The following is a 27153-nucleotide window of genomic DNA, read 5'->3' on the forward strand; positions in this document are numbered from 1 at the left end:
CTATAGATTTTAGACGAAAGAAAATTAAGTCAAACGAACTCAAAATGAATCAAACGAAAATCCAAAACGTTCTTCTCGGATTATTCTATCTACCCATAAAATTTCAATTCAATTAGAGCATGCTAAGAAGACGAAACTGACCCAATAAAATACCGAATATGATAGTCTACCAATCTCTCATACTATTCAAAATCTTAAAAGAATTTTAAAAAGGGATAAGACAAACTTTTTCTTAAAAGACCTTTCAAGTAAATAAAAAGAAAAAAAGAAAAAAAATGTTTTGTTGTGTCATAAAAGTACTTAATCTATTTTAGAAAAAAAAAAAAAAGTTTGCTACATCGCGTAATAAATATCAAAAAACTTATCCAGCACCGCAATTAAAAATATACTAATCAGTACTTAATCTACTTCTGAAAAAAAAAAAAAAAAAAAAAAAAAAAAAAAACTCTTCACGTACTTAATAGAATATTCAATACTTGTCTAAAAAATAAGAATATTCAAATGAAAGAATTTATAATGCGAAAATAATAAGATAGTGACACAAGTTATGAGATTCATGGCCTGCCTCGGCCTCTGCCTCTGCCTGCGCCTCCAGCTCCTGAAAATCTCAAAGTTGCAAATCAGGAATATCCAATATAAAATCTTCAAGTTCCTCATCATCTTCCTCATGCTCCACTGGATCAAACCAGTTGAATTTCCAGAGTTGCGCCGCTGGAACTGGTGGTAGCGCCGCTCGAATTGGTGGTACTGGCACCTGCCCCACTTCCTAGTCCTACGGTAGTGGTGGTTCAGGCAGATCTCAATTCAAATCCCAGGGTAGCGGCTCCGCCCAGGCCCAGGCCTTGCCCTCACCTACTCTATCTCCGTCGCCGCTGCCTCCTCCGGCGATGTTGCCTCTGCCCCTGACTCCCGTTCAGGCTGTACTGCCTCTGGCTCTGGCTCCAGCATCGGTAATGCTGCGTCTGCCCCTGGCTCCGGCTCCAGCAGAGGCACAGGCACAGGCTCAGGACACAAGGCTTTTTTTCTCTCCCCTCTCTTCTCTCGCTTTTCTTTTCTAATTTTGAATTTGAATGGAAAAAATGAGAGGAAAATAGTTAATGCTATATATTTAAACTTTTACTAAAAATAAAAAATAAAAAATAAAAAATTCAAAGGGCCGATGGATGTGGCCGTTGGATCATCACAACTTTTGACGGAAATGATGATGACCAAGTGGCCTGGGAAATGAAGGGAAATGACGGAAATGATGATTGCCAAGCTAAAAACCTGATTAATGCAAATTGTATTCATGTATGAAACTTGGAAGAGGGAATCCGTGAAAGGAAATATTATTTTCCCTAACATAATAATTTTTTTATATATATATATACACAACCCATTAACTTGTACAATTTCAAAGGTGAAAGTCACTAGTTGTATTGTACAAGCAATATTATGATTCACTTTTTAAAATTCGTACAAAATAAAGTATCCAGTAGAAGGGTAGTTTTGGAAAACTGTAGGGGATGAGACTTCTGAATCTAAATAATGGGCTATTGCGGTCCCTGACCCATTAAGATGAAGCGGTCCTTCACTTTTATCTGTTGTCTTGTTGGATTGTGCTGGCTGAGGCTCCGACTGAGGCTGAGGCAGATGGTGAGACTGAGGCTCAAGGGGATCGACCTCCGACTCATTACCCGATAGTTCTTCTTGCTCCACCGGGGGTGGTTCTGGTCTTCTCCTTCTCATTGCCCTTTTGCTCCTTCTTATTGCCCTTCTCCTTCTTAGTGCCCTTCTCCTTCTCGCTGAGAAGAGAATTCACCTAAATCCTCTACTGGCAACAATAAGGCGGAACAAACACAACATCTTTTTACTTTTCTCTGCCCTTTCTTCTCTACCTTTTCTTCAGTTCCCAAATTAAGTTTTTTTTAGGTTTTGAATCAGGATCCTCTCTTACTGTTGAAAATATAAGAATCTCATATTTGCTAGATCCTCACCGTTCGTAAAATCTAATGAGTAATGCAACTGCCAACTGTTTTCAAATTTCAAAACCAAAAAAATTCCCTCTTCTACCGCTTCTTTTCTTCCTCAGGCCAAGCTAAAAAAAATTCCAGCTGTGTTCAAATTGCCCTGTTGGACTAGGCCGATCCTGCTTAGATGGAATGGTGCATATCAGTAGAAGTAGAACGGGTCCCCTCCACTAGAGAGTAGGCCTAGATCTGGGCTGAAACAAACAATTAATTAGTACAACACAGTCCTTCATATTTAGCTGACACTCGACTGGACTGGGCCAAAGCTTCTGGGGTTGAGACTTTTGAATCTAAATAATGGGCTATTGCGGTTCGTGATCCATTAAGATGAAGCGGTCCATCACTTTTATCTATTGCCCTGTTGGACTGAGCCGATGCTGCTGGGATGGAATCATGCATATCAGTAGAAGTAGAATGGGTCTTCTCAATTTGATTTGGGTTGTAGCTCACCAACAATGTTCTTGTCAGGGCTAACAGACCATAATCTTACCCAAATCAAGTCTGTCAACTAATTAATTAAGTGATCCACCGCCTTTTTTAAATTTCTTTTGGCTTCACAATCAAAACTTGAAAACACAAACTTAGTATATATATACATAAATAGGGTAAAGGACATACTCTGTAAATCAAGATCCAATGTCGTAGTGTTTTGAGTGGAGAGTTCTTTTTGGGAGTTTTTACCTTCCCGTACAGCTCTATCTTGGGTATAGATCAACACACACACGCCCGCGCATGTTAACATACACACGCACACGGCACACCCCCACACATATATGTATTTATTGGGTGTGTGTCATACACATATTTCCTTGAGTTTTACCCTTATGTATTAATCATTAACATATTTTGTCAATGTGCTCTAGTTCAAATGATGCTTTCTTGGAGTTTCTCCCCTTGTAAAACCAAGGTGGAGGATGAGATTGACTCAATAGGTGCATCTATAACTTACCTATTAAAAAAAAAAAAATTATTTTTAAAATTGCACTTATTAAAATTGCAGTCCCAAACTTATTGTAAGACTAAAAACGTTTGTGCTGACTCAGAGGATCCAAGATCTGTCTTCGTTATAACTGGACACATTCTCTGTTTGATTCTATCATATGGGTTGTCAGTTGGCTCACAAATCAAATGATAGCCTTTCCATTTAATCTAGTTCATTGTCATCCCTACTTCTATCACCTATGTACAGTTTATTGCCAATTTTGTATACCACCTTGAATTCTTTTGTATGTGTAGTCATATTTTAAATCTCCAAGATTATACTCATTTTCTGTTAAGTTTTTTCTTACTTTTAGTAGTGATGCATGAAAACCATGTGATTTTTCAGGACCTCCAAAAGGGGAGAGCAATTATGAAGAACCTACGGAATTTGATCCAATTGTCTATCACAACCAGTTCTGCCCTTGGGTGAATGGAAATGCTATAGAAAATAGTGAAGACAAGCAAAGTTGCAAGATGAACTCCGTTGTTGAAATTCAGGGGAAATTGTAAAATCAATTCCTATGATTTTACTCGTTTGCAAACCTATTTGAGATATAAAAATTGGCAAAAAGCTTTGTGCGGAAGAATAGGTATTGGGCTTATTGTACGAGACCATGAAGGCAGTATTGCAGAAGCTCTGGCAGTATTGCAGGCGGTAGAATTTTTGTAGGGAGATGGGTTTCTATGATGTTATTAAGGAGGGAGATGTGTTGCAAATTGTTAATGCGATTAAAGCGAAGCAAAAAAATTGGAGTAAGTTCGATAATCAAGAACTTATGCATTCGCTTCTCGAAGTTCTAACCCCATTTGCTCTCCAAACCTCTCTCTCTGTGGAGCTTGATCTTCGTTGTCGACGATGTTATTTTCTCGGATTTCGAGGATTCACAGAATCAGCTTTAATGGGTGTCGGTGGCTTCTCTCTCACCGACCTGACCAACGTCACCAGTTCTTTCGCTCCGAGAGTCCTCGCTTTTGTACAGATTCTACTACTCAAAAGGTAACGCCCCTTTGTAATCTGAATCCCTTTAAATGTTATTTTATTCCCTGAATTGAATCTTTCATGTTCTTTGTTGAGCTAGTGTTGTTACAGTATGTTATTGTACTAGGTTCAGGTTGGTATATGTTGTAGTATGGTGAATGCTTTTCAATGCTAGGAACTGATCAGGAGGCGTTATTTGATGATGGGTTGTTGTTTTTGTTGGTGCTGTCTTTAGCTTTGAACTTGATAGTACTGAGGTTTAGTGGTGATTGCAACCATTTTGTGATTAAAGGGATTTGTTTCCATTTGAAATGTAATACTATTGTTGCTGTTTTTGGTCTCAACTGGTGAGATTGAAGTTGCAAGAAGATATTCGTGAGGAGTTGTTCTGGGTCATTAATATGTGGGCATGTAGAATTTACCTGATAATACCCGATGCTACCGGTAAATTTAAGAGACAAGATGACTTGAGAAACCACTACAATACTCAAAGTTCACTTATTTGAAGAAAATCCTTGTGTTCCTTTCTCAGATATGCATCATTGTTGTTATCAATTTTTCTAAATGACAATGATTGGTGCTTGTACATATCTATTGACCACTTATATCGTTCTTGATATTATTTGTGGTGATTAGTAGGTTTTGGGTTGTAGAGAATTTTTTTTCATGGGATTTGCCTGCCTTGCACGGTTTTAGACTTAAAATTCATCGTCAGAGCAGCTCCATAGTTGAGGTAAGGTGTAAAATTTTATTTTTCTTGCTTTCCCGGAATGCCAATATGTTTATCAATGTTTATATAGGAAAGCTATAAAATTGATAGCAATATTGTTTAGTTCTTTCGACGCATTCTACTGTATAGCTATAGTATACATTGGTATTATTATATTTATGCATTTCAGCTTAGTTGGGACATTGATTGGTTTATCAATACTCAACAGTGCAATATTATTGTCAAACTTCCTTGCCTGCTTTGATTAGATAGTGGCCTTTTATTTGGGGGGGGGGGGGAGATGGTGTTGTTTCGATTGTCTGTCTCTTAATTCTTGAACTTTCATTTATTCCAAGTAATTTATAATGTAGTGCAACTTTGGCTGAAGTCAACTGAAATTTCATCCCAAGTACATTCTGACTTAATAGCTGCTCAGTCAATCTTGGCATTTCATATGATCTTAAGTTTTGACTTGAAATTAATTTACGTTGGCAATCACAGTAAAGGATCGAATATGATAATATCAACTAAAGAACCAGAGCTGCACCTGTACTTATCATTAATAATTTGGTGTATAGAGTTAAAAATAAGAAGGCTGAAGGTGAAAAACCCCTGGGAGGAGGAGGAGGGGTATACAAAACCCAATGCCTGTAATATGCAGATGTTGAAGTTTTCAATTTGTTTCTGAAATGGTGGTTGTAAGTTGATGATGGTATAGCTAGAGCAAGGTGAAGATTTTTAATGTATGTTGCTTTCCAAATGATGTTACTGCTGTATGCAGATGATACTTTCTGGTAGCTAAATCTCCACTTTTCTGCACTCAGCACAAAGAGAAAGAAAAAAGAAAAACAAAAAAATAAATACTAAAACAAGAAAAAAGATGAATAAGCTTTGTTGTAGTAAATACTTTGTAGTATTGGCAACTAGGCGTTTTATGGAAGTTGAGGGTTTCAAGGATGTAACGTGTTGCTTCTGATGAATATGGTAGACCATTGGAGCTTCATAAGGCTTTCTTGATAAATATTATGGATTGGGTTCCATTGGGGGTTACATCATGGGGTTTGTGAGGTGGCTTTGTGTGCATGCTTGTGCATCTAGGTGTGCGTCCGTGTTGAAATTTATTAAACCATGAAAATGGGGATATGTTTTGACGAGAAGACTTAAGAGGCGTCGCTCTTTTGGACTTAAGAGGAAACCGAAGCCCAAATCCCTTTGGGCCTGACTGCATCTTGCGAAGATCTTTAACGCGCCCAGTAGAAATGGGCAATAAAGAAGGCCCAACCCCGATACCCTTAGAGCCATTCAATATTTTTAAAACAGACGTAACCCGTTTGCAAACGGGAATTCCTTCAGGCCCATTTAGAAGGCCTTCAAGCAGCCCAGCAAAAAACCCTAGCAGATGATTGACCCAACCTTTGACAGAACTACCCCTCATCTTCCTAATAGAACCAGCTGCCCGCACAGAACTTTCCCGTTCACAGTGTTCGTTATATATTCTTATATTCATGTCTCGACATGACATGAACCCGACATAAAAACACGAATTGTGACCCCTAACTTAAACATTGAGTGAATATTTAAGCATTTATCTCTCATTAAGACTCCATTTGTTTCGTCGTAAAATGTTTTTCCTATTTTTCGTGTTTGGTATGACCAAAAACATTTTCGGTGGACCTGGAAAACTTTTTAAAATTTCCATAAAATAGTTTACTTATTTAAGAGTGTAAACCATCTTCTAAGTTTGAGCTTCTCTTTTTGTATGCACTCTCTTTTGCAATTTATTCTTCACTATCGTCAGAGTTTGATGGAATCCAATGTTGGTTGCTGGAGTCTGCCACCAGAGTTCGCTGCCGACAACGTGATTTGCCCTTATCCACCCACCGGCTGCCAATATCTACCATCAGAGGTTGCTAGAACTCGCCGTGGTATTTGCCTGATTTCTTCAAGTTTTATGTGATTAAAACGAAGTAAGATGCTCAGGCCTTAGCCATTAGGCCAGTAAGTTTCTTACATATGATATTGTTTTTACTCTTACGTTAAAAACAAAACCGTAAAAGTTGTAAGTGCCATGTCTTGAAACCATGATGTAATGACAACAAATTCATGCCCAAACTACCAAGATAATTATCGTACTTGCAATCATCTTCATCGATTTGTACTATTTACGTTTATAGGTTTTTTCTTTTTAGTAAACAATTTATATTTAATGTGTTTATTATGCCATTGGTACGAGTGGAGTCAGCCTAGAGGTCCAACTATTAATCCATGACCTGTCAATTTATGGATTGATTAACAATCCTGGTTTTAGAAGTTGCTCTCAACTATCTTTTGAGATGCTGCTAAAATCTCAAGTTAAGCGCCACAACTACAAATTGTGCAAAATATTTTCAGCAATATCCCAAGAGCTAACTAGCCATCTATTTTTATGTACAGCACGCTAGACACCTGTATTTACAGAACATAGCATGTTTCCCCTTTTATTAGACCCTATACAATGACAATGACAATGCACCTTGTTTTGTTAATAATCATGTTAACAAAATAAATAAATAAATTTTTGCAGGGAATCATAACTGCTCCAATACTGTTTGCCATGGAAGAGATTCCTCAGTTGCGTGCAGTTGTTGATCGGGGCTTTGATGACCCTGCAAATGTTGATCTTGTAAGTGCATATAATCTACTCCTTTTCTTTTGTGATGTTATTCCATGTTGAATGCTGAAGCTACTACAGACGATGCATGAAGATTCTAAAGTTTCATTCTGTTACAAATTTTCTTAATCTGTTCTACTAGGTGTATGTAGTGTTGGTGCGATAGTTTCTTGACAAAATTGAAAAAACCACCACAGTAGAGCAAGGATTCTAAAATTTCCATCAAGTTTCTATAAGATTTGGTGTTGAAATATTATTATTATTATTATTTTGCAGGTATTTCTAGTATTATTTACATTTTCAATCCTTAGTTTTGAGTGCCTCTAGTCAGTAGGGGTTACTTTGTATTGACCATTTGCTCGCTTTGTTTTGATCAATCTGAGTCACTTTATGAGACCTGCAACCTTGAAAATACTATTCAAACTTACACCATTATCTCATTGGACTCTTTTACTGAAAGTTGATCTCTTTGTGGAAAAAATTAGGCTCTTGAGTACCTTGGGAAGAGTCGTGGAATACAGAGAACAAGGGAGCTTGCCATGAAGCATGCCAACATTGCTGCAGAAGCAATTGATTCTCTACCGGAGAGCGATGATGAGGACGTAAGAAAATCAAGGCGGGCGCTTGTAGATCTGACTCATAGTGATTACAAGAACCAAGTGACAGATAAGAGAGTTGTAATCCACATCATAAAAGAACACATTTTTCGTTTTCTGTGATTGTTTCTGTAATTTGAGGAATAATGACCCTTGTTGATGATTCACGTTCTTTCTTCAGCAGTTCAATGATGCTTTTCAGTAATTTTCTGAAAAGCACTCTTTTTCTTGTAAATTAAACTCAAATGTGGAGCAAGGATAACACATAAAGTGATCATCATCTAGAATCTGCTGCTCAAATTATGTACCAGAGATTACTTGTTTTACAATTTGACTTGGTTGCTTTTATCTCAAGTTGAAGTTAAGCAGTCGGAATCAATGCTCATGTTTGTTAATGACTTTGTTTATTGTTTTTTTATTTTCCATTCCGAAGACAAATACATTAACAAACAATTCAAAAAACACAAAATACTTTAATATTTTGAGAAAACATGTACTTTATAGAGGTAAGAGCTAACTTATTATTTATTTATTTATTTTTAAATTAGGTTGGCCAAGGCCACTCCAAAGTGGAGGGGTGGCCACGCTGCCACCCCTGCGCTTGTTGGGGGTGGGCTGTTCAACCACCTCAACTGACCTTTTATATATTTTTATTCGCAAATTTTAATTTTTTAATAATAGGGCTTTGCATTTGTTTGAATTTTTCAAAATAGATCTGTAATTATGATTTATATTCAAATTCATCATATCTAATGAAGAAGATTTGGACCCAGGAATAATTCAACAAAAGAGTATAATACTATACAGGTAAATGCAGTCATCCTTACTCTCTCATCTTCATTTATATTGTTATTGGATTTTACAGCAGGAAGGTAGTCAAACAAACATTCAAATTTTTGAATACATTATCTACTGGACTTCAAACTTCAAAACCGTTTTTACCCAAAAAAAAAAAAAAAAACAACAAAAAACCATGCTTTTGAGTATGTTCAACAGATTGCTTCAGACAAAGAATATACAGACTTGCTCCTTGGATGTTTGAACTTCTGAATGATATACATGTTGTCCCACTAGTTTAAGAAGACGTCTTGGGAGATGAAAGCAGCCCATGCATCTTGTAACCACATAGGACATTTGCATCGTCTTAATTATACTAATCATCTAAATTGAAATACACTTGTCAACATTGGTTTCACTAATTCTTTTCCCCTCAATTTTTCTTACTGTTTTCCTACATTTTCCTTTTTTAAAGCCAAACTGATGGTAAACTAGCTTATTTCATATGCCTAAATTGCAAAAATTCTTTGCAAGAGACAAAAGTTACCTGAAGGATGGATAATGCCTTCTCTGCAACATATTTTTGTGGGAGTGTCGCTCCTCTTTGTTGCAGTTTGTCTAGGTGGAGACATAGCCTTGCTTTCTGATAAGCTTTCTTCACTTGTGAGCTCTCTGTTTGGCTGGTTAGAGGGATAGCACACCAGCCACTGCTGGGCCACAGAATCTGGATTAATGTCAAACAAAATGGTTATGTATCATCTAATATATTATATGACGTAGCGGAAGACTAAGGTAACTAATCAAAGAGCAGCGTCTTTGATTCTGCAAGGAGAAGCGTCTTCGTCTTCTACCCAAAAAAAAGATAAAAACAAGCCCGCAGACTAAAAATAAAATAAAACTCCGCAGAGTACTTTAGAGAGAATTCTCTTATTTGATTATAATTCAATGAGTTATAGTTTTACATAATCAGCAAGCCTATTTTTAGAAGAAAAATACTTGTAGAGAAAGTAAACCTACTTCTAGTAGAGAAAGTAAATCTAATCTTAGTAGGAAAGTAAACATAATCCTAGTAGGGAAAGTAAACATAATTCTAATAGGAAAAGTAAATATACTCCTAGTAAGGAAAGGATTAAAGTCCTAATAAAATAAAAATAAATCCTAAAATAAAATTGACAATTAGCAGGAATCGTGACAATCTTTCCTTTTGTACTTCCATTGTCTGAGAGTGGATAAAATTCCGATCAAGTGGCGCTGCTCCGATATTATTTTTGATATTTTCTTTATTTTCGTTTTTACCGAAATAAAGGTAAATATCGTCCTACATCATTATAGCCATAATTTAAAAAAAGAAGATGAAAAGGAAAACCGCAGCAACAATGAGAGTAGGAGAAGAAGTCATAAGATTGTTAATGTCAAGCATCAAAGATCTTACCTAATGTAGTTTTGAAAGGAGTATCTTTATGTTGGTTGCTTTGCCAGCTGACCACAACCGTATGCATTCATCCAATAGCTCCACTTTCATCTATAGTTTTTCATGAAAGAAAAAAAGAAAAAAACTAAGATAATCTAAGATATCTGGAGGAAGAGATGTAAAAGCTCCAATATCTTGCTGTCTTTTATTCTCAAGGCATGTCAATTAATACACTGAGGCATGTCAGACAAGCTTACATATTTTTCTGACTCTTGTTTTTCTTCTTCAGCTGTCCAATTTCTTTGTTCTTCTTTCTGAAAAAGAAGTAGAAGGGGAAGGAACTGTTAACACATTGGCCATGCCATTACTTAACTAGTTTAAGATGTCTTCTATCACCAAGGACTTAGACACATTGGCAATACCATTATTTACAAGATTACCGACTTTCCTCTTGTTAGAAAGGAGACAATTTACAAAGAACCAAAAAGGTAAGAAATTCTCTTCTAATAACAAATACTTGCACCAATGATAAGACATTTAGAGTCTATTTGGGATTGCATTTAAGAAATAAAGCTTTTAAGTCAAAAATGCTTTTTGGACACTTTATGTCAAACGCACTTTAGGCCCTCATACGTAATCCCAAACAGGCCTTTAAACTATGGAAGCCAAGGTATTGCAAGTGCAACCAACATAAATGTTAGCTGTCTTTATAGTTTCAAATGCAAGAAATACAGACATTATTACAATAAGAAGGGTTTCCTTCGGGTTGGGGCCTCGCAGTCTCAGTTGATAAATTTCATGTACACTGCAGTGACTCTTTTATAATGTCATAATATTTATCCATTATGCTCTCAGGAAACATTACTTTACCTCTATAGATTGAATCATTCCGCGGCCATCGATTGGTTGATCTGAAAATTCACTTGGATTAGGCCTTCGTGCATAAATATTATATGAAAATTTTGTTATTTCTGTTCTTGTTAGAGTCCTCTAATTTATGTCAAATTAAATAACCACATCACCTTCCATTTCAACAGGCTGCTCATTGTCACCTTGTCTCATGCTCAAATCTTTCTCAGAACTCTGTGCTTGAAACTTCCCTTTGGCCCATGCAATTGCTTCGTCAACAGAAACCGTTTCACTGCAGGTTCCATCTCTATGGTAAGAGTTGATCTCAATGGCATAAGAGCTCATAACTTCATCATCATCTTGTTCTGGGAATGCGTGATCTTGAATCCCAGATTCAGGCTCAGGGTCCTGATGAAGTGAAGAAACAGCTGAGGAAGAGGAGTTGAGTTCTGCAGGATCATCTACAGATATTTTGACACTTCCATATGAATTTGGTTCAAGACTAATGGTTTTTGGGGATGAGACCTGCCTTCTGAATCCACTATAGGAGGTTCTGAAATTCTCATGGTACTCATTTTCCATGCATTGGTTTTTCAGTGTAAGAAGAGAGATTGCAAGGAAAAACAGGATTCCCTTCTTGGGATATTCTTGTGTCATCATTGTTGATGAGTTCCATCTAGAGGGGACACTGATTGGCCTGTAAAATGAAGGTATATAATCTTATCTTAAAGTCTTGATTGTTGGGATTCTGAATTAGGAAAATCATTGTATCAAATGTTCAATGAATTGCATTGGACAGTGAAGTATTTGTACAAAGGTTGTCATAACCACAAGACCATGAGGTTATAACACCAGGCAAATTGCATATTAACTTCCTATAACTTTAAGCTTTTAGAACAATTGGTAATTTAACATAGTCTTAGAGTAGAGATTGTGAGTGCAAATCCGAACCCCTATAGTTTACCCTATTTCAATTAAAATATTTAACGTGTTGTCTATTTCCTATCAGCTTAAATTTTTGAGACAATTGATAATTTAACTTCATATAATATGATTCTAAAATATGAGCTTAATTAAGGGTATCCTATGAGCTTAATCTTGGCCACTTGGATTGCAAAGAAACTTTATAACGATTTCTATTTCTATACAGTTATAATGTAATGAAAATATAGACAATTTCAATGGACACGCCCAGGGGGGGAAATCTACACTGGTCGCCCCTCCCCCCTCTTTTAATTAGAAAAAAAAAAAAAACAAATATTCCATTTTATAACTATTATTACTATACAATTATTTATTAAAATCAATTACTAGAATAAAAGATGTGCACAATTAATACACATATTATATACAAACGGTATTAAAGAACAAGTAAAATATCTATTTAATTCATTTTTAGGCATTTGAGTAGGTGCGAGGACAAACACGTCATAATGTCCCATCCCGGCTTTTACTTCCGCGATTAGCGGGATCAAACGACATCGTACCATTATTCTGTTATTCCCTCCAATACCCTTTCGATTACCAAAACACAAAGTATGAAAACAAGTAAATATTGAAATTAGAAAGGACATAAACGTCAAATTAACGTAAGCGAAGTACTTGAGCTTTGACGCAGAGGAGGACAATGCCACGTCATCTCCGGCCGGAGAGGGCTCAGCTCCTCCGAGCTCAGTGCCGAGGACAAGTTCAACTTCGCCTTCGACGTCGGCTGGGACCGCTCTCTCAACCGCCTCCAATCATCATCTGACCTAGGGCCGGTTAGACTACTAGGCGAGTGAGGCACTCGCCTAGCCCCGGACTAATAAGGCCTAAATTTTTTTTTTAATATATATATATATTTATTTATTTATTTTTTGTAATTTAAGGCCCCTTTTTTTTTTTAATTAGGCCTTTTTTTTTTTTTTAAATAAAAAACTTAAGGCCTCTAATCATGATAAGTAAGTAATTTAAAAAATACCTCAATTTAATAAGGCCCCAATATAATAAGCCCATGGTAAAAATATAAAACCAATTAACCAAGAAAAACAAATATCCTTATACTTTAAATTATGCGAGAGAGAGAGAGAGAGAGAGAGAGAGAGAGAGAAACATGTGTATCAATGAGGTAAGAATTCATAAAAAAAAAAAAAAAAATTGATTTTTTTATTTTTTTTGTAAAGTTTATTTTTGTGCTTGATTTTTCTTGTGGGTTTTGTATGAGTTTTTGTCAATTTTTTTGGTGGGTTTTGTTTGAAATAGGTGTATCAAAGAGGTAAGGATTCATAAAAAAAAAAAAAATTAATTTTTAAATTATTATTATTATTATTATTATTTTTTATTGTTGTGTTTATTTTTGTAAGGATTAATACAAATGAGAACTCCAAATATAATAATAATATTAAAATAAATATTATTTAATTAATATATAAATATTAAAAAAATATAACACCCTTTTAAAAGTTTCGGCCTAAGACCTAGAAAACATTGAGCCGGCCCTGATCTGACCCAAATATATCGCTATAGAACCTGTCGCTCCTCGTCGGAATCTTGAACTCCGGCGGGCTCCGACCACCGCTAGTCACCGGGGTCACAAACTCCGGCCTCCTGAAAATCTCCTCGTAGAAGCCATTGAAATTGGATAAGTCCCCAGAGAATTTACGCTGAAGAACGCTTTGGGGGGCCCCGCCGAAGACGTCGGTGAAGTTGTCGGCGATGAGGGTCCTGGCGTGGCCGAAAAGGGATCGTCTGGACGAAGTATCCTCCACGGAACGGCGCCTGGGAAGGCAGGGCGCCATTCCCATGCGCATTCGCCACGAGTCATCCATATTATTCGGCGCTGAAGGTTGGGTTTAATGTGACTAGAAAACACAGTACTGGAAGAAGAAGAATTAACGTGGTTTTATATATATAGAGGCGTGGAGGAGAAAAGGAGGTTTGTGGGAAAGTGGTTAACTTTATCTTTTGGCTTAAAAGCGTTGGTAGGGTTTATGGGAATATATATGGACAGAGTGATAATGAATGAAATCTTGATGATGTTTTGTAATCTGATCCGGTGCCCAGCCACTTGCCCATGTGGTGTAGCCGCCCACTTGACCACATCACGAGCGCCACATGCCAGGTGTGCCAATCTAATAACCGCCCAAGTGGGCTCAATTTCTTCTTTTTTTGGCCCAAGTCGGCCCTAGCCCATAGTCGGCTCATTTTCTTTTTATTTTTGGCCTAAGTCGGCCCTGGCCCATAGTTGGCCCTTTTTATTTTTGGCTCATTGTCAGCCTTTGCCCGTTGTCGAATCATTTTGGTTTTTGGCCCGTCGTCGGCCCCTTTTGAAGTTTGGCTCATTGTCAACCCTGGCCCGTTGTCGGCTCCTTTTGGAGTTTTGGCCCGTTGTAGGCCCTTTTGAATCTGCACTCACCAGCCACTTGCCGCCGTCACTGGCCGCCCTGCTAGCCTCTATCTCTTCCGGCAATCACCACCATCTACGACTTGTTCCCGGCCTTCGCCTCTGCCATCATCATTGTTTCGGATTTCAAAGAAAAGGTTCCAGAATATTCCACTTTGAGTTTGAGGGAGGATGTTAGAATATTCCGTCTATTCTATAATTGTGCTGATATCAAATATTCTCTATTAATGAGCCGATTGTAATTACATATTGAGATTGTAATCAAATCAATGAGATTTGATTACTATACTTGTATTTAGACATTACCCTATAAATATGGACCTTTGTATTGTAGACAAATGAAGGTAACGAGTACAATGTAATCCTTAGAGGTATTCTGAGTGGTGGACGTAGGTGTCTAACACCAAACCACCCGTAAATTTCTTTTTTTGTTCTTTCTCTCTCTTGCTTCCGTTCATATTTCCGCATCATCATTATTTCAATAGTTTTGTAGTGATTGTTTTATTTAAATAGTAATAAAAAGCTATTAATGTGATGTAAAAAGTAAGCACGTTGAAGTTAAATTTTTTGGATGAATAGTAAACTAGAGGATTCAATTAATGCAAATTCGTATAATTTATATATATATTTTTTTGACATGTCCACAAATTCGTATAATATTATTAGACTGCAAACAACATTCTTCACCATGATGGGGATAAACTGAAAAAAATAAATATGATTGAGCTCAAGACTTTTCTTCCTTCAAAAATAGTATGTACTTAGGTGTACCTACAACTTGAAATGTGTAGTAGCCTAGTAGGGAAATGATAAATTATTATTATTATTATTATTTTTTCTTTCAAAATAAGTTAAAAGGAAATGTCTCACATGTATTTTTAAAAAGAGGAATGCTATTGTTATTTTTTGTGTTTTCTTGATCTTATGTGGATACTGTTTTATAAGTAGTTTATTAAAATATAATATTTATATAGGATTAGGAGAACACGAGGAAGAACAGTAACAATTTCCTTTTAAAAATGATAAATAGTACGGTTCTTCCAGGTGTTCTCCTCATTCTACGTGGATATCTTTTTCTAAAAAAAATGAAAAAATAAAAAATTATACCACCATCCCTCATTTTTTTTTTTTAAGAAAACAATATCCACGTAAGATGAGAAGAACACCGGGAGGAACTGTAGCATTCGTCTTTAAAATTTATGTTAAAATCACACATTCTAAAAATAGATATCACGTTATTAATTAGATTGAGAAACTACATTTTTATCTCATAATGCTAATATGATATTATCAACCAATGGTTAGATCAATCTTTGTTTAACAAAAAAAAAAAAGAAAAAAAAAAGAAGAGTAATGCTATAAATTATATTTTTATCTTACAGACTATCTCATAATGTTGAGCTACAGCTAACCATTGGATTAGTCATTGTTAAAAAATATTAAAAATTCAATGGTTGGTTGAGACTGCTACATCAACATTAAATAATTATAAAGTAAAAATATGACATATAACATTATTAAAAAAAAATTAATAATTAATTGAAACTATCAAATTAATATTGTGAGATAAAAATATAATATTGTAGGATTCTAAACCGTAGGATCTTGTAAATTCTTCAGAAAGGATTTCTCCCGTTAGGGTGGAAATCCAGTGGAGAATAAGAGACTTTAGAATGCAGAAAAACCAAAGAGAAAACTAGACAAAAGATTAACGTAAAAAATAGAATAGATAATCTGCATTCTCATGGGACTCTATTTATAGAGTCCCAATACAACTCTTGGTCAAGAGTTACCACTCTTGACCTGCTACCTCCACCTGGAAGTAATTTTACCTTCCTGTAAAATCTACATGATCTGGTGTGGGGATGACCACACTAATAATAGTGTGATCATCTTGTGCACCATCATCTCCCACTTGATCATACTATTATAATTAGTAATGAAACCTTAGTTGTACATGTTTACCTTTAGTACTGCAAAAAACATGTCAACTCCTTATCTGCCATATAATCTAAGCAATTAACATTAATTATCCATAGTTGAGAATACAGTTCACACCCAATACTATAATTAATGGTTTTTTTACATAATAACCATATATAAATTGAATTGAATTTTTTTATTCAATTTCTTATCTCCAAGGTTACCCTATTTGAGATAAATATTGGCACTTCTTTCCGATGATTTGTTATACTATCAGTATACAGATAAATGAAGCAAAAGAAATGCATACCATCAATCATTTAGGCATCCTGAATCCTTCTGATTATGCTATTCTTACCATGTGGCCTTTTCTTAAGTTTTCCTTAATCCCATTTTTGCTACATGCTCTCTAAATTTATTTAGAGTTAACCCTTTGGTCATAGGACCAGCTACCATTTCTGTTAAGGGAATAAATTCAACTTTTATTTCACATCTCTCCACTATATCTTGAATATAGTAATAACTTATGTCAATGTGTTTGCCTTCGGAACTTTGAGCTCCACTTTTTATTAAAGAGATGACAGACTTATTATCACAAAATACATTGACAGGTCCATCTTGCATTCCAAGATTTAAACTTTTAATCAAACACTTAATCCAAACAGCATTGCTTACCACTATGCTGCATGATATATATTCAGCTTCCATTGTGGATTTTGCAACACAATTTTATTTCTTACTTAACCAAGAAATAGTTGTTCCCCCAAATAAGAATATATAACCGCTTGTAGATTTTATGTCATTTACATCTCCTGCAAAATCTGCGTCAGTGTATCCTGCAATGTTTTGATCTTCTAATTTAGTTCTTTGCAGATACCTAAATATTCTTTTAACCGCTTGCCAATGCTCTTTTCCAAGATTGGATTGATATCTACTAACCAATCTTATAGCATGACAAATCGGTCTTGTGCTTGTCATAGCATACATAAGACTGCCCACAGCTTGAGCATAGGGGACAGTTTCCATTTTAAGAAATTCTGTTTGGTCTCGAGGACACATTGTTTTGCTCAAATGTTGACCCTTTGAAACGGGTGTATTTAGAGGTTTACATTTATCCATATTAAACCTTCTAAGTACCTTTTCTGTATATTTCTCTTGATCTAAGTATAATAATTTCGAGGTCCTATCCTTTGAAATTTTTATTCCCAAGACATAAGTTGCTTCACCTAGGTCTTTCATTTCAAGCTTAGATGCTAAGAAATTCTTTGTATTTTGAATCATTTTCGAGCAATTTCCAGTTAATAATATGTCATCTACATATAGTGATAATATAGTCAACTTATCATTGTCATAATGTATGTAAACACAATGATCTACTGGACTTACCTCGAAACCGATCTCCATGATAGCCTCATGAAATTTTAAGTACCATTGTCTTGAAGATTGCTTTAGCCCGTACAATGACCTCTTCAATTTATAAACCTTTTCTTCATGTCCATTCACATTGGATCCTTCAGGTTGAACCATATAGATGTCGTCTTTTAATTCTCCATTTAGAAATGATGTTTTTACATCTAATTGGTGCAATTCTAAATCCATCTTAGCTACTATGGACATGATTATTCTTACTGAGGTAAATTTTGTTACGGGCGAATAAGTATCAACAAAGTCCACACTTGGTTGTGGCTACCAACCTAGCCTTGTATTTATCAAGACTTCCATCTACTTTGAATTTCTTCTTCAGTACCCATTTACATCCAATAGCTTTTCTTTGCTGTGGCAAATCTGTGAGTTCTCATACGTCATTTTTGTTGATAGAGTCTAGTTCGTCATTCATTACATCTATCCATTTGTCTGCATCATCACCTTTTACAGCTTCTTTGTAATTAGTAAGATCATCTTGAAGATTTATATCATCTATACTTCGTACATAATGATCTTTAAGTATGACTGATGGACATCTTTGTCTTTTAACTCTCCCACTATTTTCATGATTAGGGATATTGAGTTCCAATCTCCTTTTACTCCCACTGTCCTGGAGATTTGTAATGTCTTCATGTGCAGATTCTTCATCTTCTGATAGACTGATATCTTTCATCGGAGTGATTTGACCTGAATTTTCTTGCGTGGATTGTCCATCTTCTAATAGTCTGATATCTTCCATAGGAGTTATTTGATTTGAATTTTCAAGAAAAACAACATCTCTGCTTTCTATTAATCCTTTCTCAGAATGGTAGAATCGATATCCACTACCATTCTCAACATATCCTATGAACTTGCATTCCCATGTTTTATCATTTAATTTATCCCTTAAAGGTCTTGGGATAGTACATCGGCTTTGCATCCCCATACTTTTAGATTTTCTAAGTTGGGTTTTAGACCTGTCTAGATCTCATAAGGGGTTAAAGGTTTAGATTTTGTCTTAACCCTGTTGAGTATATAAGCTGATGTGGATAAGGCTTCTCCCCAAAAATGGATAGACAAGTCAGCGAATGCCATCATTGACCTTGTCATTTCCATTAAAGTTCTATTTCTTCTTTCTGCAATACCATTTTGTTGAGGCTTATATTGGCATTGTGTACAAATGTTTTATACCATTCTCTTTGCAGAAATTATCCATAGCTTCATATTCTCCCCCTATCGTTATTCAAGGTTTTGATAGATCTTCCTAACTGTTTTTCTACCTCTAATTTGAATTCTTTGAATTTATCAATAGCTTCAAATTTGTTTTTGATGAGGTAGATATATCCATAACTTGAATGATCATCCATGAAGGTAATAAAGTATTCCATTCCTCTATGTGTCTTAGTTCTGAATGGTCCGCAAATATCTGAGTGAATTACTTCTAATAATTCTGATGATTTCCAGTGTTTAGAAAAAGACTTGTTAGTCATTTTTCCTTTAATACATGATTCACATATATTAAAATCTCCAGAATTAATATGAGGTAGTAATCCACTTTTGCTCATTCTTATCAATTTATTTTTGTTAATATGGCCTATTCTTAAATGCCATAGATAAGAACTACTTTCAGACACATGTGAATAATGTGAAGTGGAAACTTTATTATTAACTTTAATTGAATACATATTGTCAATTTTTGTACCCTTTACAGAGGTGTTTCCTTTCCTAATGTAGACCTTCCCAGATTTAAATTTTATCCCGTATCCCTTGTTATCTAATATAGGAACTGATATTAGATTTCTCCTGATACTAGGAACATACAAAACATCATGCAAAAACAATAACTGAACCTTTGACAGAAATCTTACAATTTCCTTCTCCTAACACGTCACTATAGGTGTTGTTGCCCATGTAAACTTTATACTCTCCAACAGCTTTCTCTTGAAGTCCACAAAAAATTCCCTACTTTTTGTGATGTGTCTGGTTGCTGCTGAATCTATCCACCGTGAGCTTGAAGTTGGTTCTGCCATCATTGCTTCAGTGATCGTCATTGCAATCTCCTTCTGTGTTTTAACACCATTGAGTTTTGGACAATTCTTTTTGAAGTGTCCAACTATTCCACATTTGAAACATGCTCCTTTAGCTTTGACTTTACTGTTTGGCTTACTCTTCCATTTTCTTTTGAACTTTTTAGGCTTGCTTCTGAATGTAGGAGTTCGAACGGTCTGATTTGAGTTTTGAGCCATCATCAAATTGCTAGATGTTCCTTCTCGCCTTCTTCTTTTCATTCTCTCTTCTTCGAGTACTAGTATCACTGGTAAAGAAATCATGGAGACTTCTTTTCCACTAAGTGTTAAAGAAGTCACCACATGTTCCCATGATAAAGGAAGGCCGTTAAGTATAGTGGTTACTTGCATTTTATCTGATACAGGATGACTAGCATTTGCAAGCTCCTTTGCAATTAATTCCATTTGATTAACAAATTCGCCTACATAGTCATTGTAACTCATACGTGCACAACTGTATTTGTCTAATAGCAACTGTACGTGTGTATCAAATTTAGGGCCATACTTTGTCTCCAGTGCTTCCATCATTTCTTTAGCAGACTCATAACTTTCGAATAGAGGAATGATATTGTCCTTCATGTTGTGAAGAAGTGTGGCTCTCACCATTAAGTTGGCTTTCGTCCATTTTTCATGCTTCTTTTTGGCTTTGCCATCATTTAGGTCAGTTGGATCGGGCTTCTCAGATGTAAGGGTATACTGTGTTTTGTCATGTGTGAGTACATAAGTAATGTGTCGTTTCCACATTCTAAAATTCATTCCATTATGACTCTCGAGTCTAGAGGAATCAATGCTACTTTTAATAGCCATTTTTAGAAAGTAGGTTTAACAACACAATAATAATAATAATATTTATATTTATTATTTTTCAGTACAATTTTTACAATTGTCTGAATAACTGTACTAATTATTACAAGCTAAATAATTTGTTTGTGGTTCTAATTATTATTACAAACTAATATTGTCTGTAAAAATAATAACAATAAATAATAATAACAACAGCAGCTCAATAATCTTCGGGATAAGTCAGACACGCCTTGTATTTGTTTAGATGACCCCTATAATATCCAAGAGCTGGATTTGGTGGACTGACCCGTTCACCCGTCCTTGGAAGAGTGTAGTGGTGCATGCCAGTAGGCCACGGGTCCCTAGGGTTCTGCTCAATGGTCCTAACAATCCGTAAAGGATGTGGACTCCTTAGACATTTGTCAGATGAGATCTCCTCTCTAGCCAAATCTGAAACAATGAACGCAACCTCCTTGTGTTGACTTGGAGCCAACCAATAGGGTCAGATGAACCTCCGGTTCAAACTTCGATGGCTTTGATTAGAAGACTCACCTCTTTCCCAATTATTTCTAGGATTATAATGCTGAAAATTATTGAAATTATTGTAAATAGAACCTGTAGAATTGTAGCCCTTCGAATAAGCTTTCCAACAGTTTTTGGATGGACGAAATCGGGGCCGAAACGAGCCAGAACGGTCTAAATTACTGAAATTGCCCTGCCGGCCGATCTAATGAACCAGGTCTGCTGAAACCGGATTGCCTGAACCGCGGGTTGAAACGCGGGTTAAATCCCGGGTTGGTTGTCGGATACGGGCGGAATGGCGCGTTGGGCTTCAGCGGGTTGGGTTTCAGTAGGTCGGGATTCAGTGTTGACTTGTTTCTGGGTTTTTTTTTTTATCTGGGCTTGGGCTCACGACACTGACTTTCGGGCCGTGTGTTTCCACTTTGGGCTGGAGTGGAACGGCTAGCGAATTGTGTCGAGATAAGTTTTTCAGGTGTGCTCTAGAAGACGTGGAGCGGGTCAGTTGACCCGATCCAGTAATGAAACGGCGTCGTTCCTATCTACTGGAACGGTGTCGTCTATATAACAGGTGCTAGAAGGCGCCTGTTTGAGGATGCTCGAAATGGCGTCGTTCTGGTTATTCGGAACGGCGTCGTTTGAAATAAAACCAAAATCACTAACCTTCCACAGCAAGACGACGTCGTTTGATGCAGATTCTTCCTTGCTTTGTAAAATGGCGTCATCTGGGGTTGGGGAATTGTCAATTTTGCTCAACCCGTTGTCTTCTTCCTCCATATTTCCTTTCTTTTTTGAGTTTTCTTCCTCTGCTTTAGGATGTGAGATTTCGTCTTCTGGGTTTTCTTCTGGGTCTTCTTCTGGATCTTCTTCCTCTGTTCCTTCTTCTTCCCATGGAGCAGGATATGTGTAGAAATCTTCAGATGAAGACACATACGAAGTTCCTTCTTTTTTCTCACAGTTTCCCGAAGCAAAATTCGCAAATGGAGATGCATTATCAGAAACGTCCAGAGTAAATTTTTGGGGAAAATTTTTCTCAGAATCATGGAGAGGAAGACTGAGAAATTTTCTCCAGTTTTTTGTTCTAAAAAATATGTTCTCCTCAAAGCATCAATGTTGCCTGTATAATGTAATCCATCGACTGTAATGATAAGGGGTTTTTCCTCTGGCTTTTGCAATGACTGATGCAAATTGTAGAAAGCCACAGAAGAGGCTAAACTGATGACTTGTCTGTGGATTATCTGATAAATTTCAGACAAAAGTGTTTGAGGATCTTCAATAGTTTCTTCTGGTTCTTCAATCTTCTCATTTTCTTCCTTATTACTGTGCTCTGATACCATTGTGGGATTCTAAACTGTAGGATCTTGTAAATTCTTCAGAAAAGATTTCTCCCGTTACGGTGGAAATCCAGTGGAGAATGAGAGACTTCAGAATGCAGAAAAACCAAAGAGAAAACTAGACAAAAGATTAACGTAAAAAATAGAATAGATAATCTGCATTCTCATGGGACTCTATTTATAGAGTCCTAATACAACTCTTGGTCAAGAGTTACCACTTTTAACCTGTTACCTCCACCTGGAAGTAATTTTACCTTCCTGTAAAATTTACATGACCTGGTGTGAGGATGACCACACTAATAATAGTGTGATCATCCTGTGCAACATCAAATATTAAAAGGATGGAGGGCGGCTACCTTCTCGTCGGCAAGTAGTTAAAGCAAGGACAGCCATTTTCTTGTCCTCTGAGCATCTTATTAGTTATTATAGTGGGCCTTTTGGCCAATTTCTATTTGTCCGTTCTGGTTTGTACTCCTGTTGTAAGTACTTATGACCCTTGTTGTTCTTTGCATGTTTTCTTTCATATAAGTTTTTCTTCTTCCGGTTTTAGTTATGTAATTTTGTTAAAAATTACATTTTTATTTTATAATAACAAAATTACCTTTTTATTTTATAATTATTTTATAATATTAAGGCGACAATCTCATCCCTCAAATTAAAAAAAGGAAAAATATAAAATGGCTCCCAAACTACTAGCCAGTTGCAATATAGCCCCCTAATGTTCAAAATGTACTAAATTAGCCCCCCAAACTACCAAAATATATAAAAATGCCACTTATTTTTTTTATATTCCTATAATACCCATATTCTTTTAACAAATAAAATAATAAAATAATTGTAAACAATTAGTTCTACCATAATTGTGGGATGAAAAAAGAGAAGTTCAAATTTGAAAAATGATTTTTTTTTTTTTTTTAAAAAAAAAAAAACATTTTACAGATCATTACAATAAAACGATAGATTGAAGGGAGTAAATGTAATTTTCCTTAAATTAAGTTAATCTTCTTCAAGCACGTGGACAGTAACATGGAATATTTTGGTTTATGATATTTTCAAACATTGTCGTGTCTTCTTTTTTTTTTTTTTTAATTTTTTTTAACATGTCCGCATAAGAGGGGAGATGAAGGATTCAAACTAGTGACTTCCGCTTCATATGGCTTGATCTCCAGCCGATTGAGCTACCTCTTAAGAACAATGCATGCATATGCTACTTCTGTCATTTATATGTACAGGGATATATGGCAACATCTCATCATTATTATTATTTTTTTTAAAAAAAAGAATAAATTAAATTTGGTCATTATATTGGAATATTATCGTAAGTGGCTAGTACATGTGAAAATAAAAGAAATAGTAAATAAATAGCTGTAAATGAAAAAGGCAAGGGAAAGGATGGTTGATAGGTGAAAAGGGGACAATGCAAGAATGCCCAAAAAGGCTCTCTACTTTCCAACGGAGATATCATCATCAAATCAATCCTTTAATTAGAGAGTAGTGTCATTAATCCACAGCCTTGCAAAAAGATAAGATTTTGAGGTGCAATTGTTAAAGCAAAAAGAGAAATCATGGGGTGCCCTAAGATCGTATCACAAATGACACAATTTAAGGTTGTTTATAGGAAGATCACTAATTTCTTTATCTCAAGGACCAACAAATTCTGGTCTGCTTGTTTACTAAGTAATGTGGTCCTAGCTAATTAATGAGAACCTCTACTACTGCACAATGTGTTGAGGAAGGGGAGCATGATAACAAAAAGAAGTTGATTAAGTGAAAGATAATCATGGACCAACACATTTTGATATATATATATATACTTTAGTTTCTATTCTAATGGCCTCCATAAAATTTTAGTCATTAATCAAGCTTGTTCATTAAAATATGAGTAATGTTACTCTTCACACCCAATTGGTTGATATACCGTGTTTTAAGCGGCTTTTCTTTTTTGTTTGTTTACTTTTTTTTATTTTTTATTTTATTTTATTGGTTGGCATGAGAAGCCACTTAAAATAAGTCACATTTGCTAGTATGAAATGAATGTGATAAATTGACGTGAAGAATAACATTACTCTTAAAATATTATCTTTTTAGTAGCTTAAAGAGTTGGGTCCGGCTTGAGCTTGATCAAAGATTCTTTATTGAATATACAAGGTTACATACCATTTTGATTCATGTGGTTCTCAAGTTTATTAAACTGCTACTCGTGTTTTTGGAAGTCTCAGTTATGCTTCCATGAAAAATATTGACGAGCATTTTTACTTGTACACGTGTCTAGGTCACCACCTATAAAGTTGTGCCACAGGCCCACATGTACACCTAACCAAATTAGAGTTTACATATCAGCTTCACTTGTCACGTAATGTCATATCAACCCACACTAGCATTTTGGTAGAACTAACTTAAACAAATGTTTCATCTCCAACCATATCGACTATTGTTATTGTGTTGGGATAATATATCAAAGATACTATGGAAAATTCCAAGAATAGCATCAAGAAAGCATAACATCAGATTATACAAATAAAAAAATTGCAAGAGAAGCTACTCACATTGCATAAGTCAGCTACTCCAATGAGAAGGGGAAGATTTGAATTCCTTTTCTCCAATTTCAAAGTAAAAGTGTATATAGGGTTTTGAGGCCTTTAAACATTCTCATCAATTATGATTAAGAGACCAAGAATGTGGGCTCTAATGCCTACACAAGTTCCCTTTAGTAGATAGACACGTCTTCTAGTAGAAGTAGTATTAGGTTTTTTTTTTTTTTTTTTGTTAAAGTAGAATTTTGAAAACTTAGCCACCACACACACCATATACACACCATAGGGTTATTCTCTTGCGTAAATTAGGTCAACCCCAATGTGGATAATGATTAGCTTGAAGAGTGACCTAGCGAGAAAATAAAACTGACTCCAATAGTCACCTTGAGGGAGTACCTACTATTCCTAGTATCTCTTATTGTCATTGGTTACCAACAAACAGATGTTATTATAGTCACGTTCAGATAGAGTCACCTTGAGGGAGTACCTGCATGTAGTAACCAAAATATCTTATTAATTGAAAACCTCATGGAGGGCATTAAAGTGATGGACGTATGCCCAAACACATGGAGGGGGACAACAAGCATACATATAGGATATGAAGATAATAATGATTTGATTGATGAAGAGCATGGAAGGAAAAAGGGTTCATACAAGACAGGACACCCAATACAAATGGGAAGAAAAAAATTTAAAGTCTCAAAAACCCTAGAGACTTTGAGTTATGTGTTCATACCTTGCAAATTTATTGTTTTATATAATCTGAACCAATGCTTTCTTGAACATCTTTCTTTGAATTTTGAATTTTGATCATCTTTCTTGTAAGGTACAAATTGATCTCTACAAATGGTCTTTTGGACATCATTTCTTGAACATCTTTCTTTGATTGTATCTCATGTTATTAAGTCAAATAATTCTACAAGTCCCTCTTATGTCCCTTTAAAAACGAGATCACTTTTAAAATCACAATTTGATCAAAATCCAATAGTGATCAATCACAAGCCCAATAGATTCATTTTCGAGGAGTAGTGTTTTCACAATGTTACATGTAATCATCCAAGACACCGAGATTTTGACCATGAAAGATATCATTCCTAATTGTATCAAGATGACCTCCACTTTACATTTAATTTCACATTTTCTCGGGATTGAGAGGTGTTGGGTCATGGATCGGCCAGTTAAAGCCCAACAGGCCTCTAGGCCCAATCTACTGTACAAACTGCCAGGCCGAGACTTAGTCAGGTCAGCCCGATGCACAGTCAGCCCACTGGGGTCATAGTACTCTTTTACCGAGGATAGATCGTTTGTTCCACATATGAAGGAAATCAATCTAGTATCTAAACAACCACCCACTTCAAATAGAACGTGGACTAGCTATCATCACCTAACCGACTCATGTGCACCCGAGTATCACTCGAGCATCCATGTTTGGTGTTAACAAATTAACCGCTTATCCTTCATATGTGGAACAAACAACCCACATCCTCTGTCAGACGCTGCACGACAGATATTTAGGGATGTGGAGGCCGACAATCACAGGAAAACAACTGCTACCTAATGCCTATAAAATGGAAGTCACAACTCATCTTTTGTATAATCGCAACTCTTGCTCTCAAGCTCATAATTGTGTACATACTCTCTTCATCCAAATATTGACTTAGGCATCGAAGCTTCCCCGTTGGCACACCACTGGCAGCTCTAAATCTATTCTTTCCTTATTGTGCAGGCCGACAGCTCCTCGGAAACCGTGCTGCTCCTCGAATAGCGTGCCACGTCATCACTCAAAAAACTGTCATCAACAAGAGTCAATGTGATACGTTCAGTGCATTATAACTTCACCAGCATATTAATCAGAAGTCTCCAGTTCACATGATAGATCATCATGATTAATATGTTATACTCTTATCAAATGGAATGCCCAATTTTATTACCGACTACCAATTACTATTTATAAGTTATAAGGTTTAAGGTTTAAAATATCATTTATACGTTTAACTAATCTAAGAAAAAAAAGAAGATGTGTGTCATCTCAATTGATTTCTTTTAAGTACGTAGTAGAATTAATGGTTTTAAGTAATGTTTACATTCTTGTATTTATAAAAGACCAAATATGGGAACATTTTAATTGATCTCTACAAATGGTGTTAATGCGAGGTTTTTTAAGTAAAACGAGAGAGAAATTTTATCAATTAAGGGCTCACATCACACGCGGTTATTGATTTTCTCTACTTTCTAAGCTCTGGACTC

At 35.8% G+C, this 27153-nt stretch overlaps 2 pseudogenes across 1 annotated transcript; one reads left to right on the plus strand and one right to left on the minus strand.

Moving 5' to 3' along the window:
* The first annotated feature begins 7185 nt into the window (after positions 1-7185).
* Positions 7186-8129, plus strand: LOC132169473 (solanesyl diphosphate synthase 3, chloroplastic/mitochondrial pseudogene; annotated as a pseudogene). The gene is made up of 3 exons (XR_015911683.1): positions 7186-7340; positions 7814-8005; positions 8109-8129. The product of XR_015911683.1 is annotated as a solanesyl diphosphate synthase 3, chloroplastic/mitochondrial pseudogene (transcript).
* Positions 8130-8994: 865 nt separating this feature from the next.
* On the minus strand, positions 8995-13768 carry LOC132169474 (uncharacterized; annotated as a pseudogene).
* Between the last annotated feature and the right edge of the window lie 13385 nt (positions 13769-27153).

Source organism: Corylus avellana, chromosome 1 (assembly GCF_965113065.1).
Source record: "Corylus avellana chromosome 1, dhCorAvel1.hap1.2, whole genome shotgun sequence".
Lineage (NCBI taxonomy): Eukaryota > Viridiplantae > Streptophyta > Magnoliopsida > Fagales > Betulaceae > Corylus > Corylus avellana.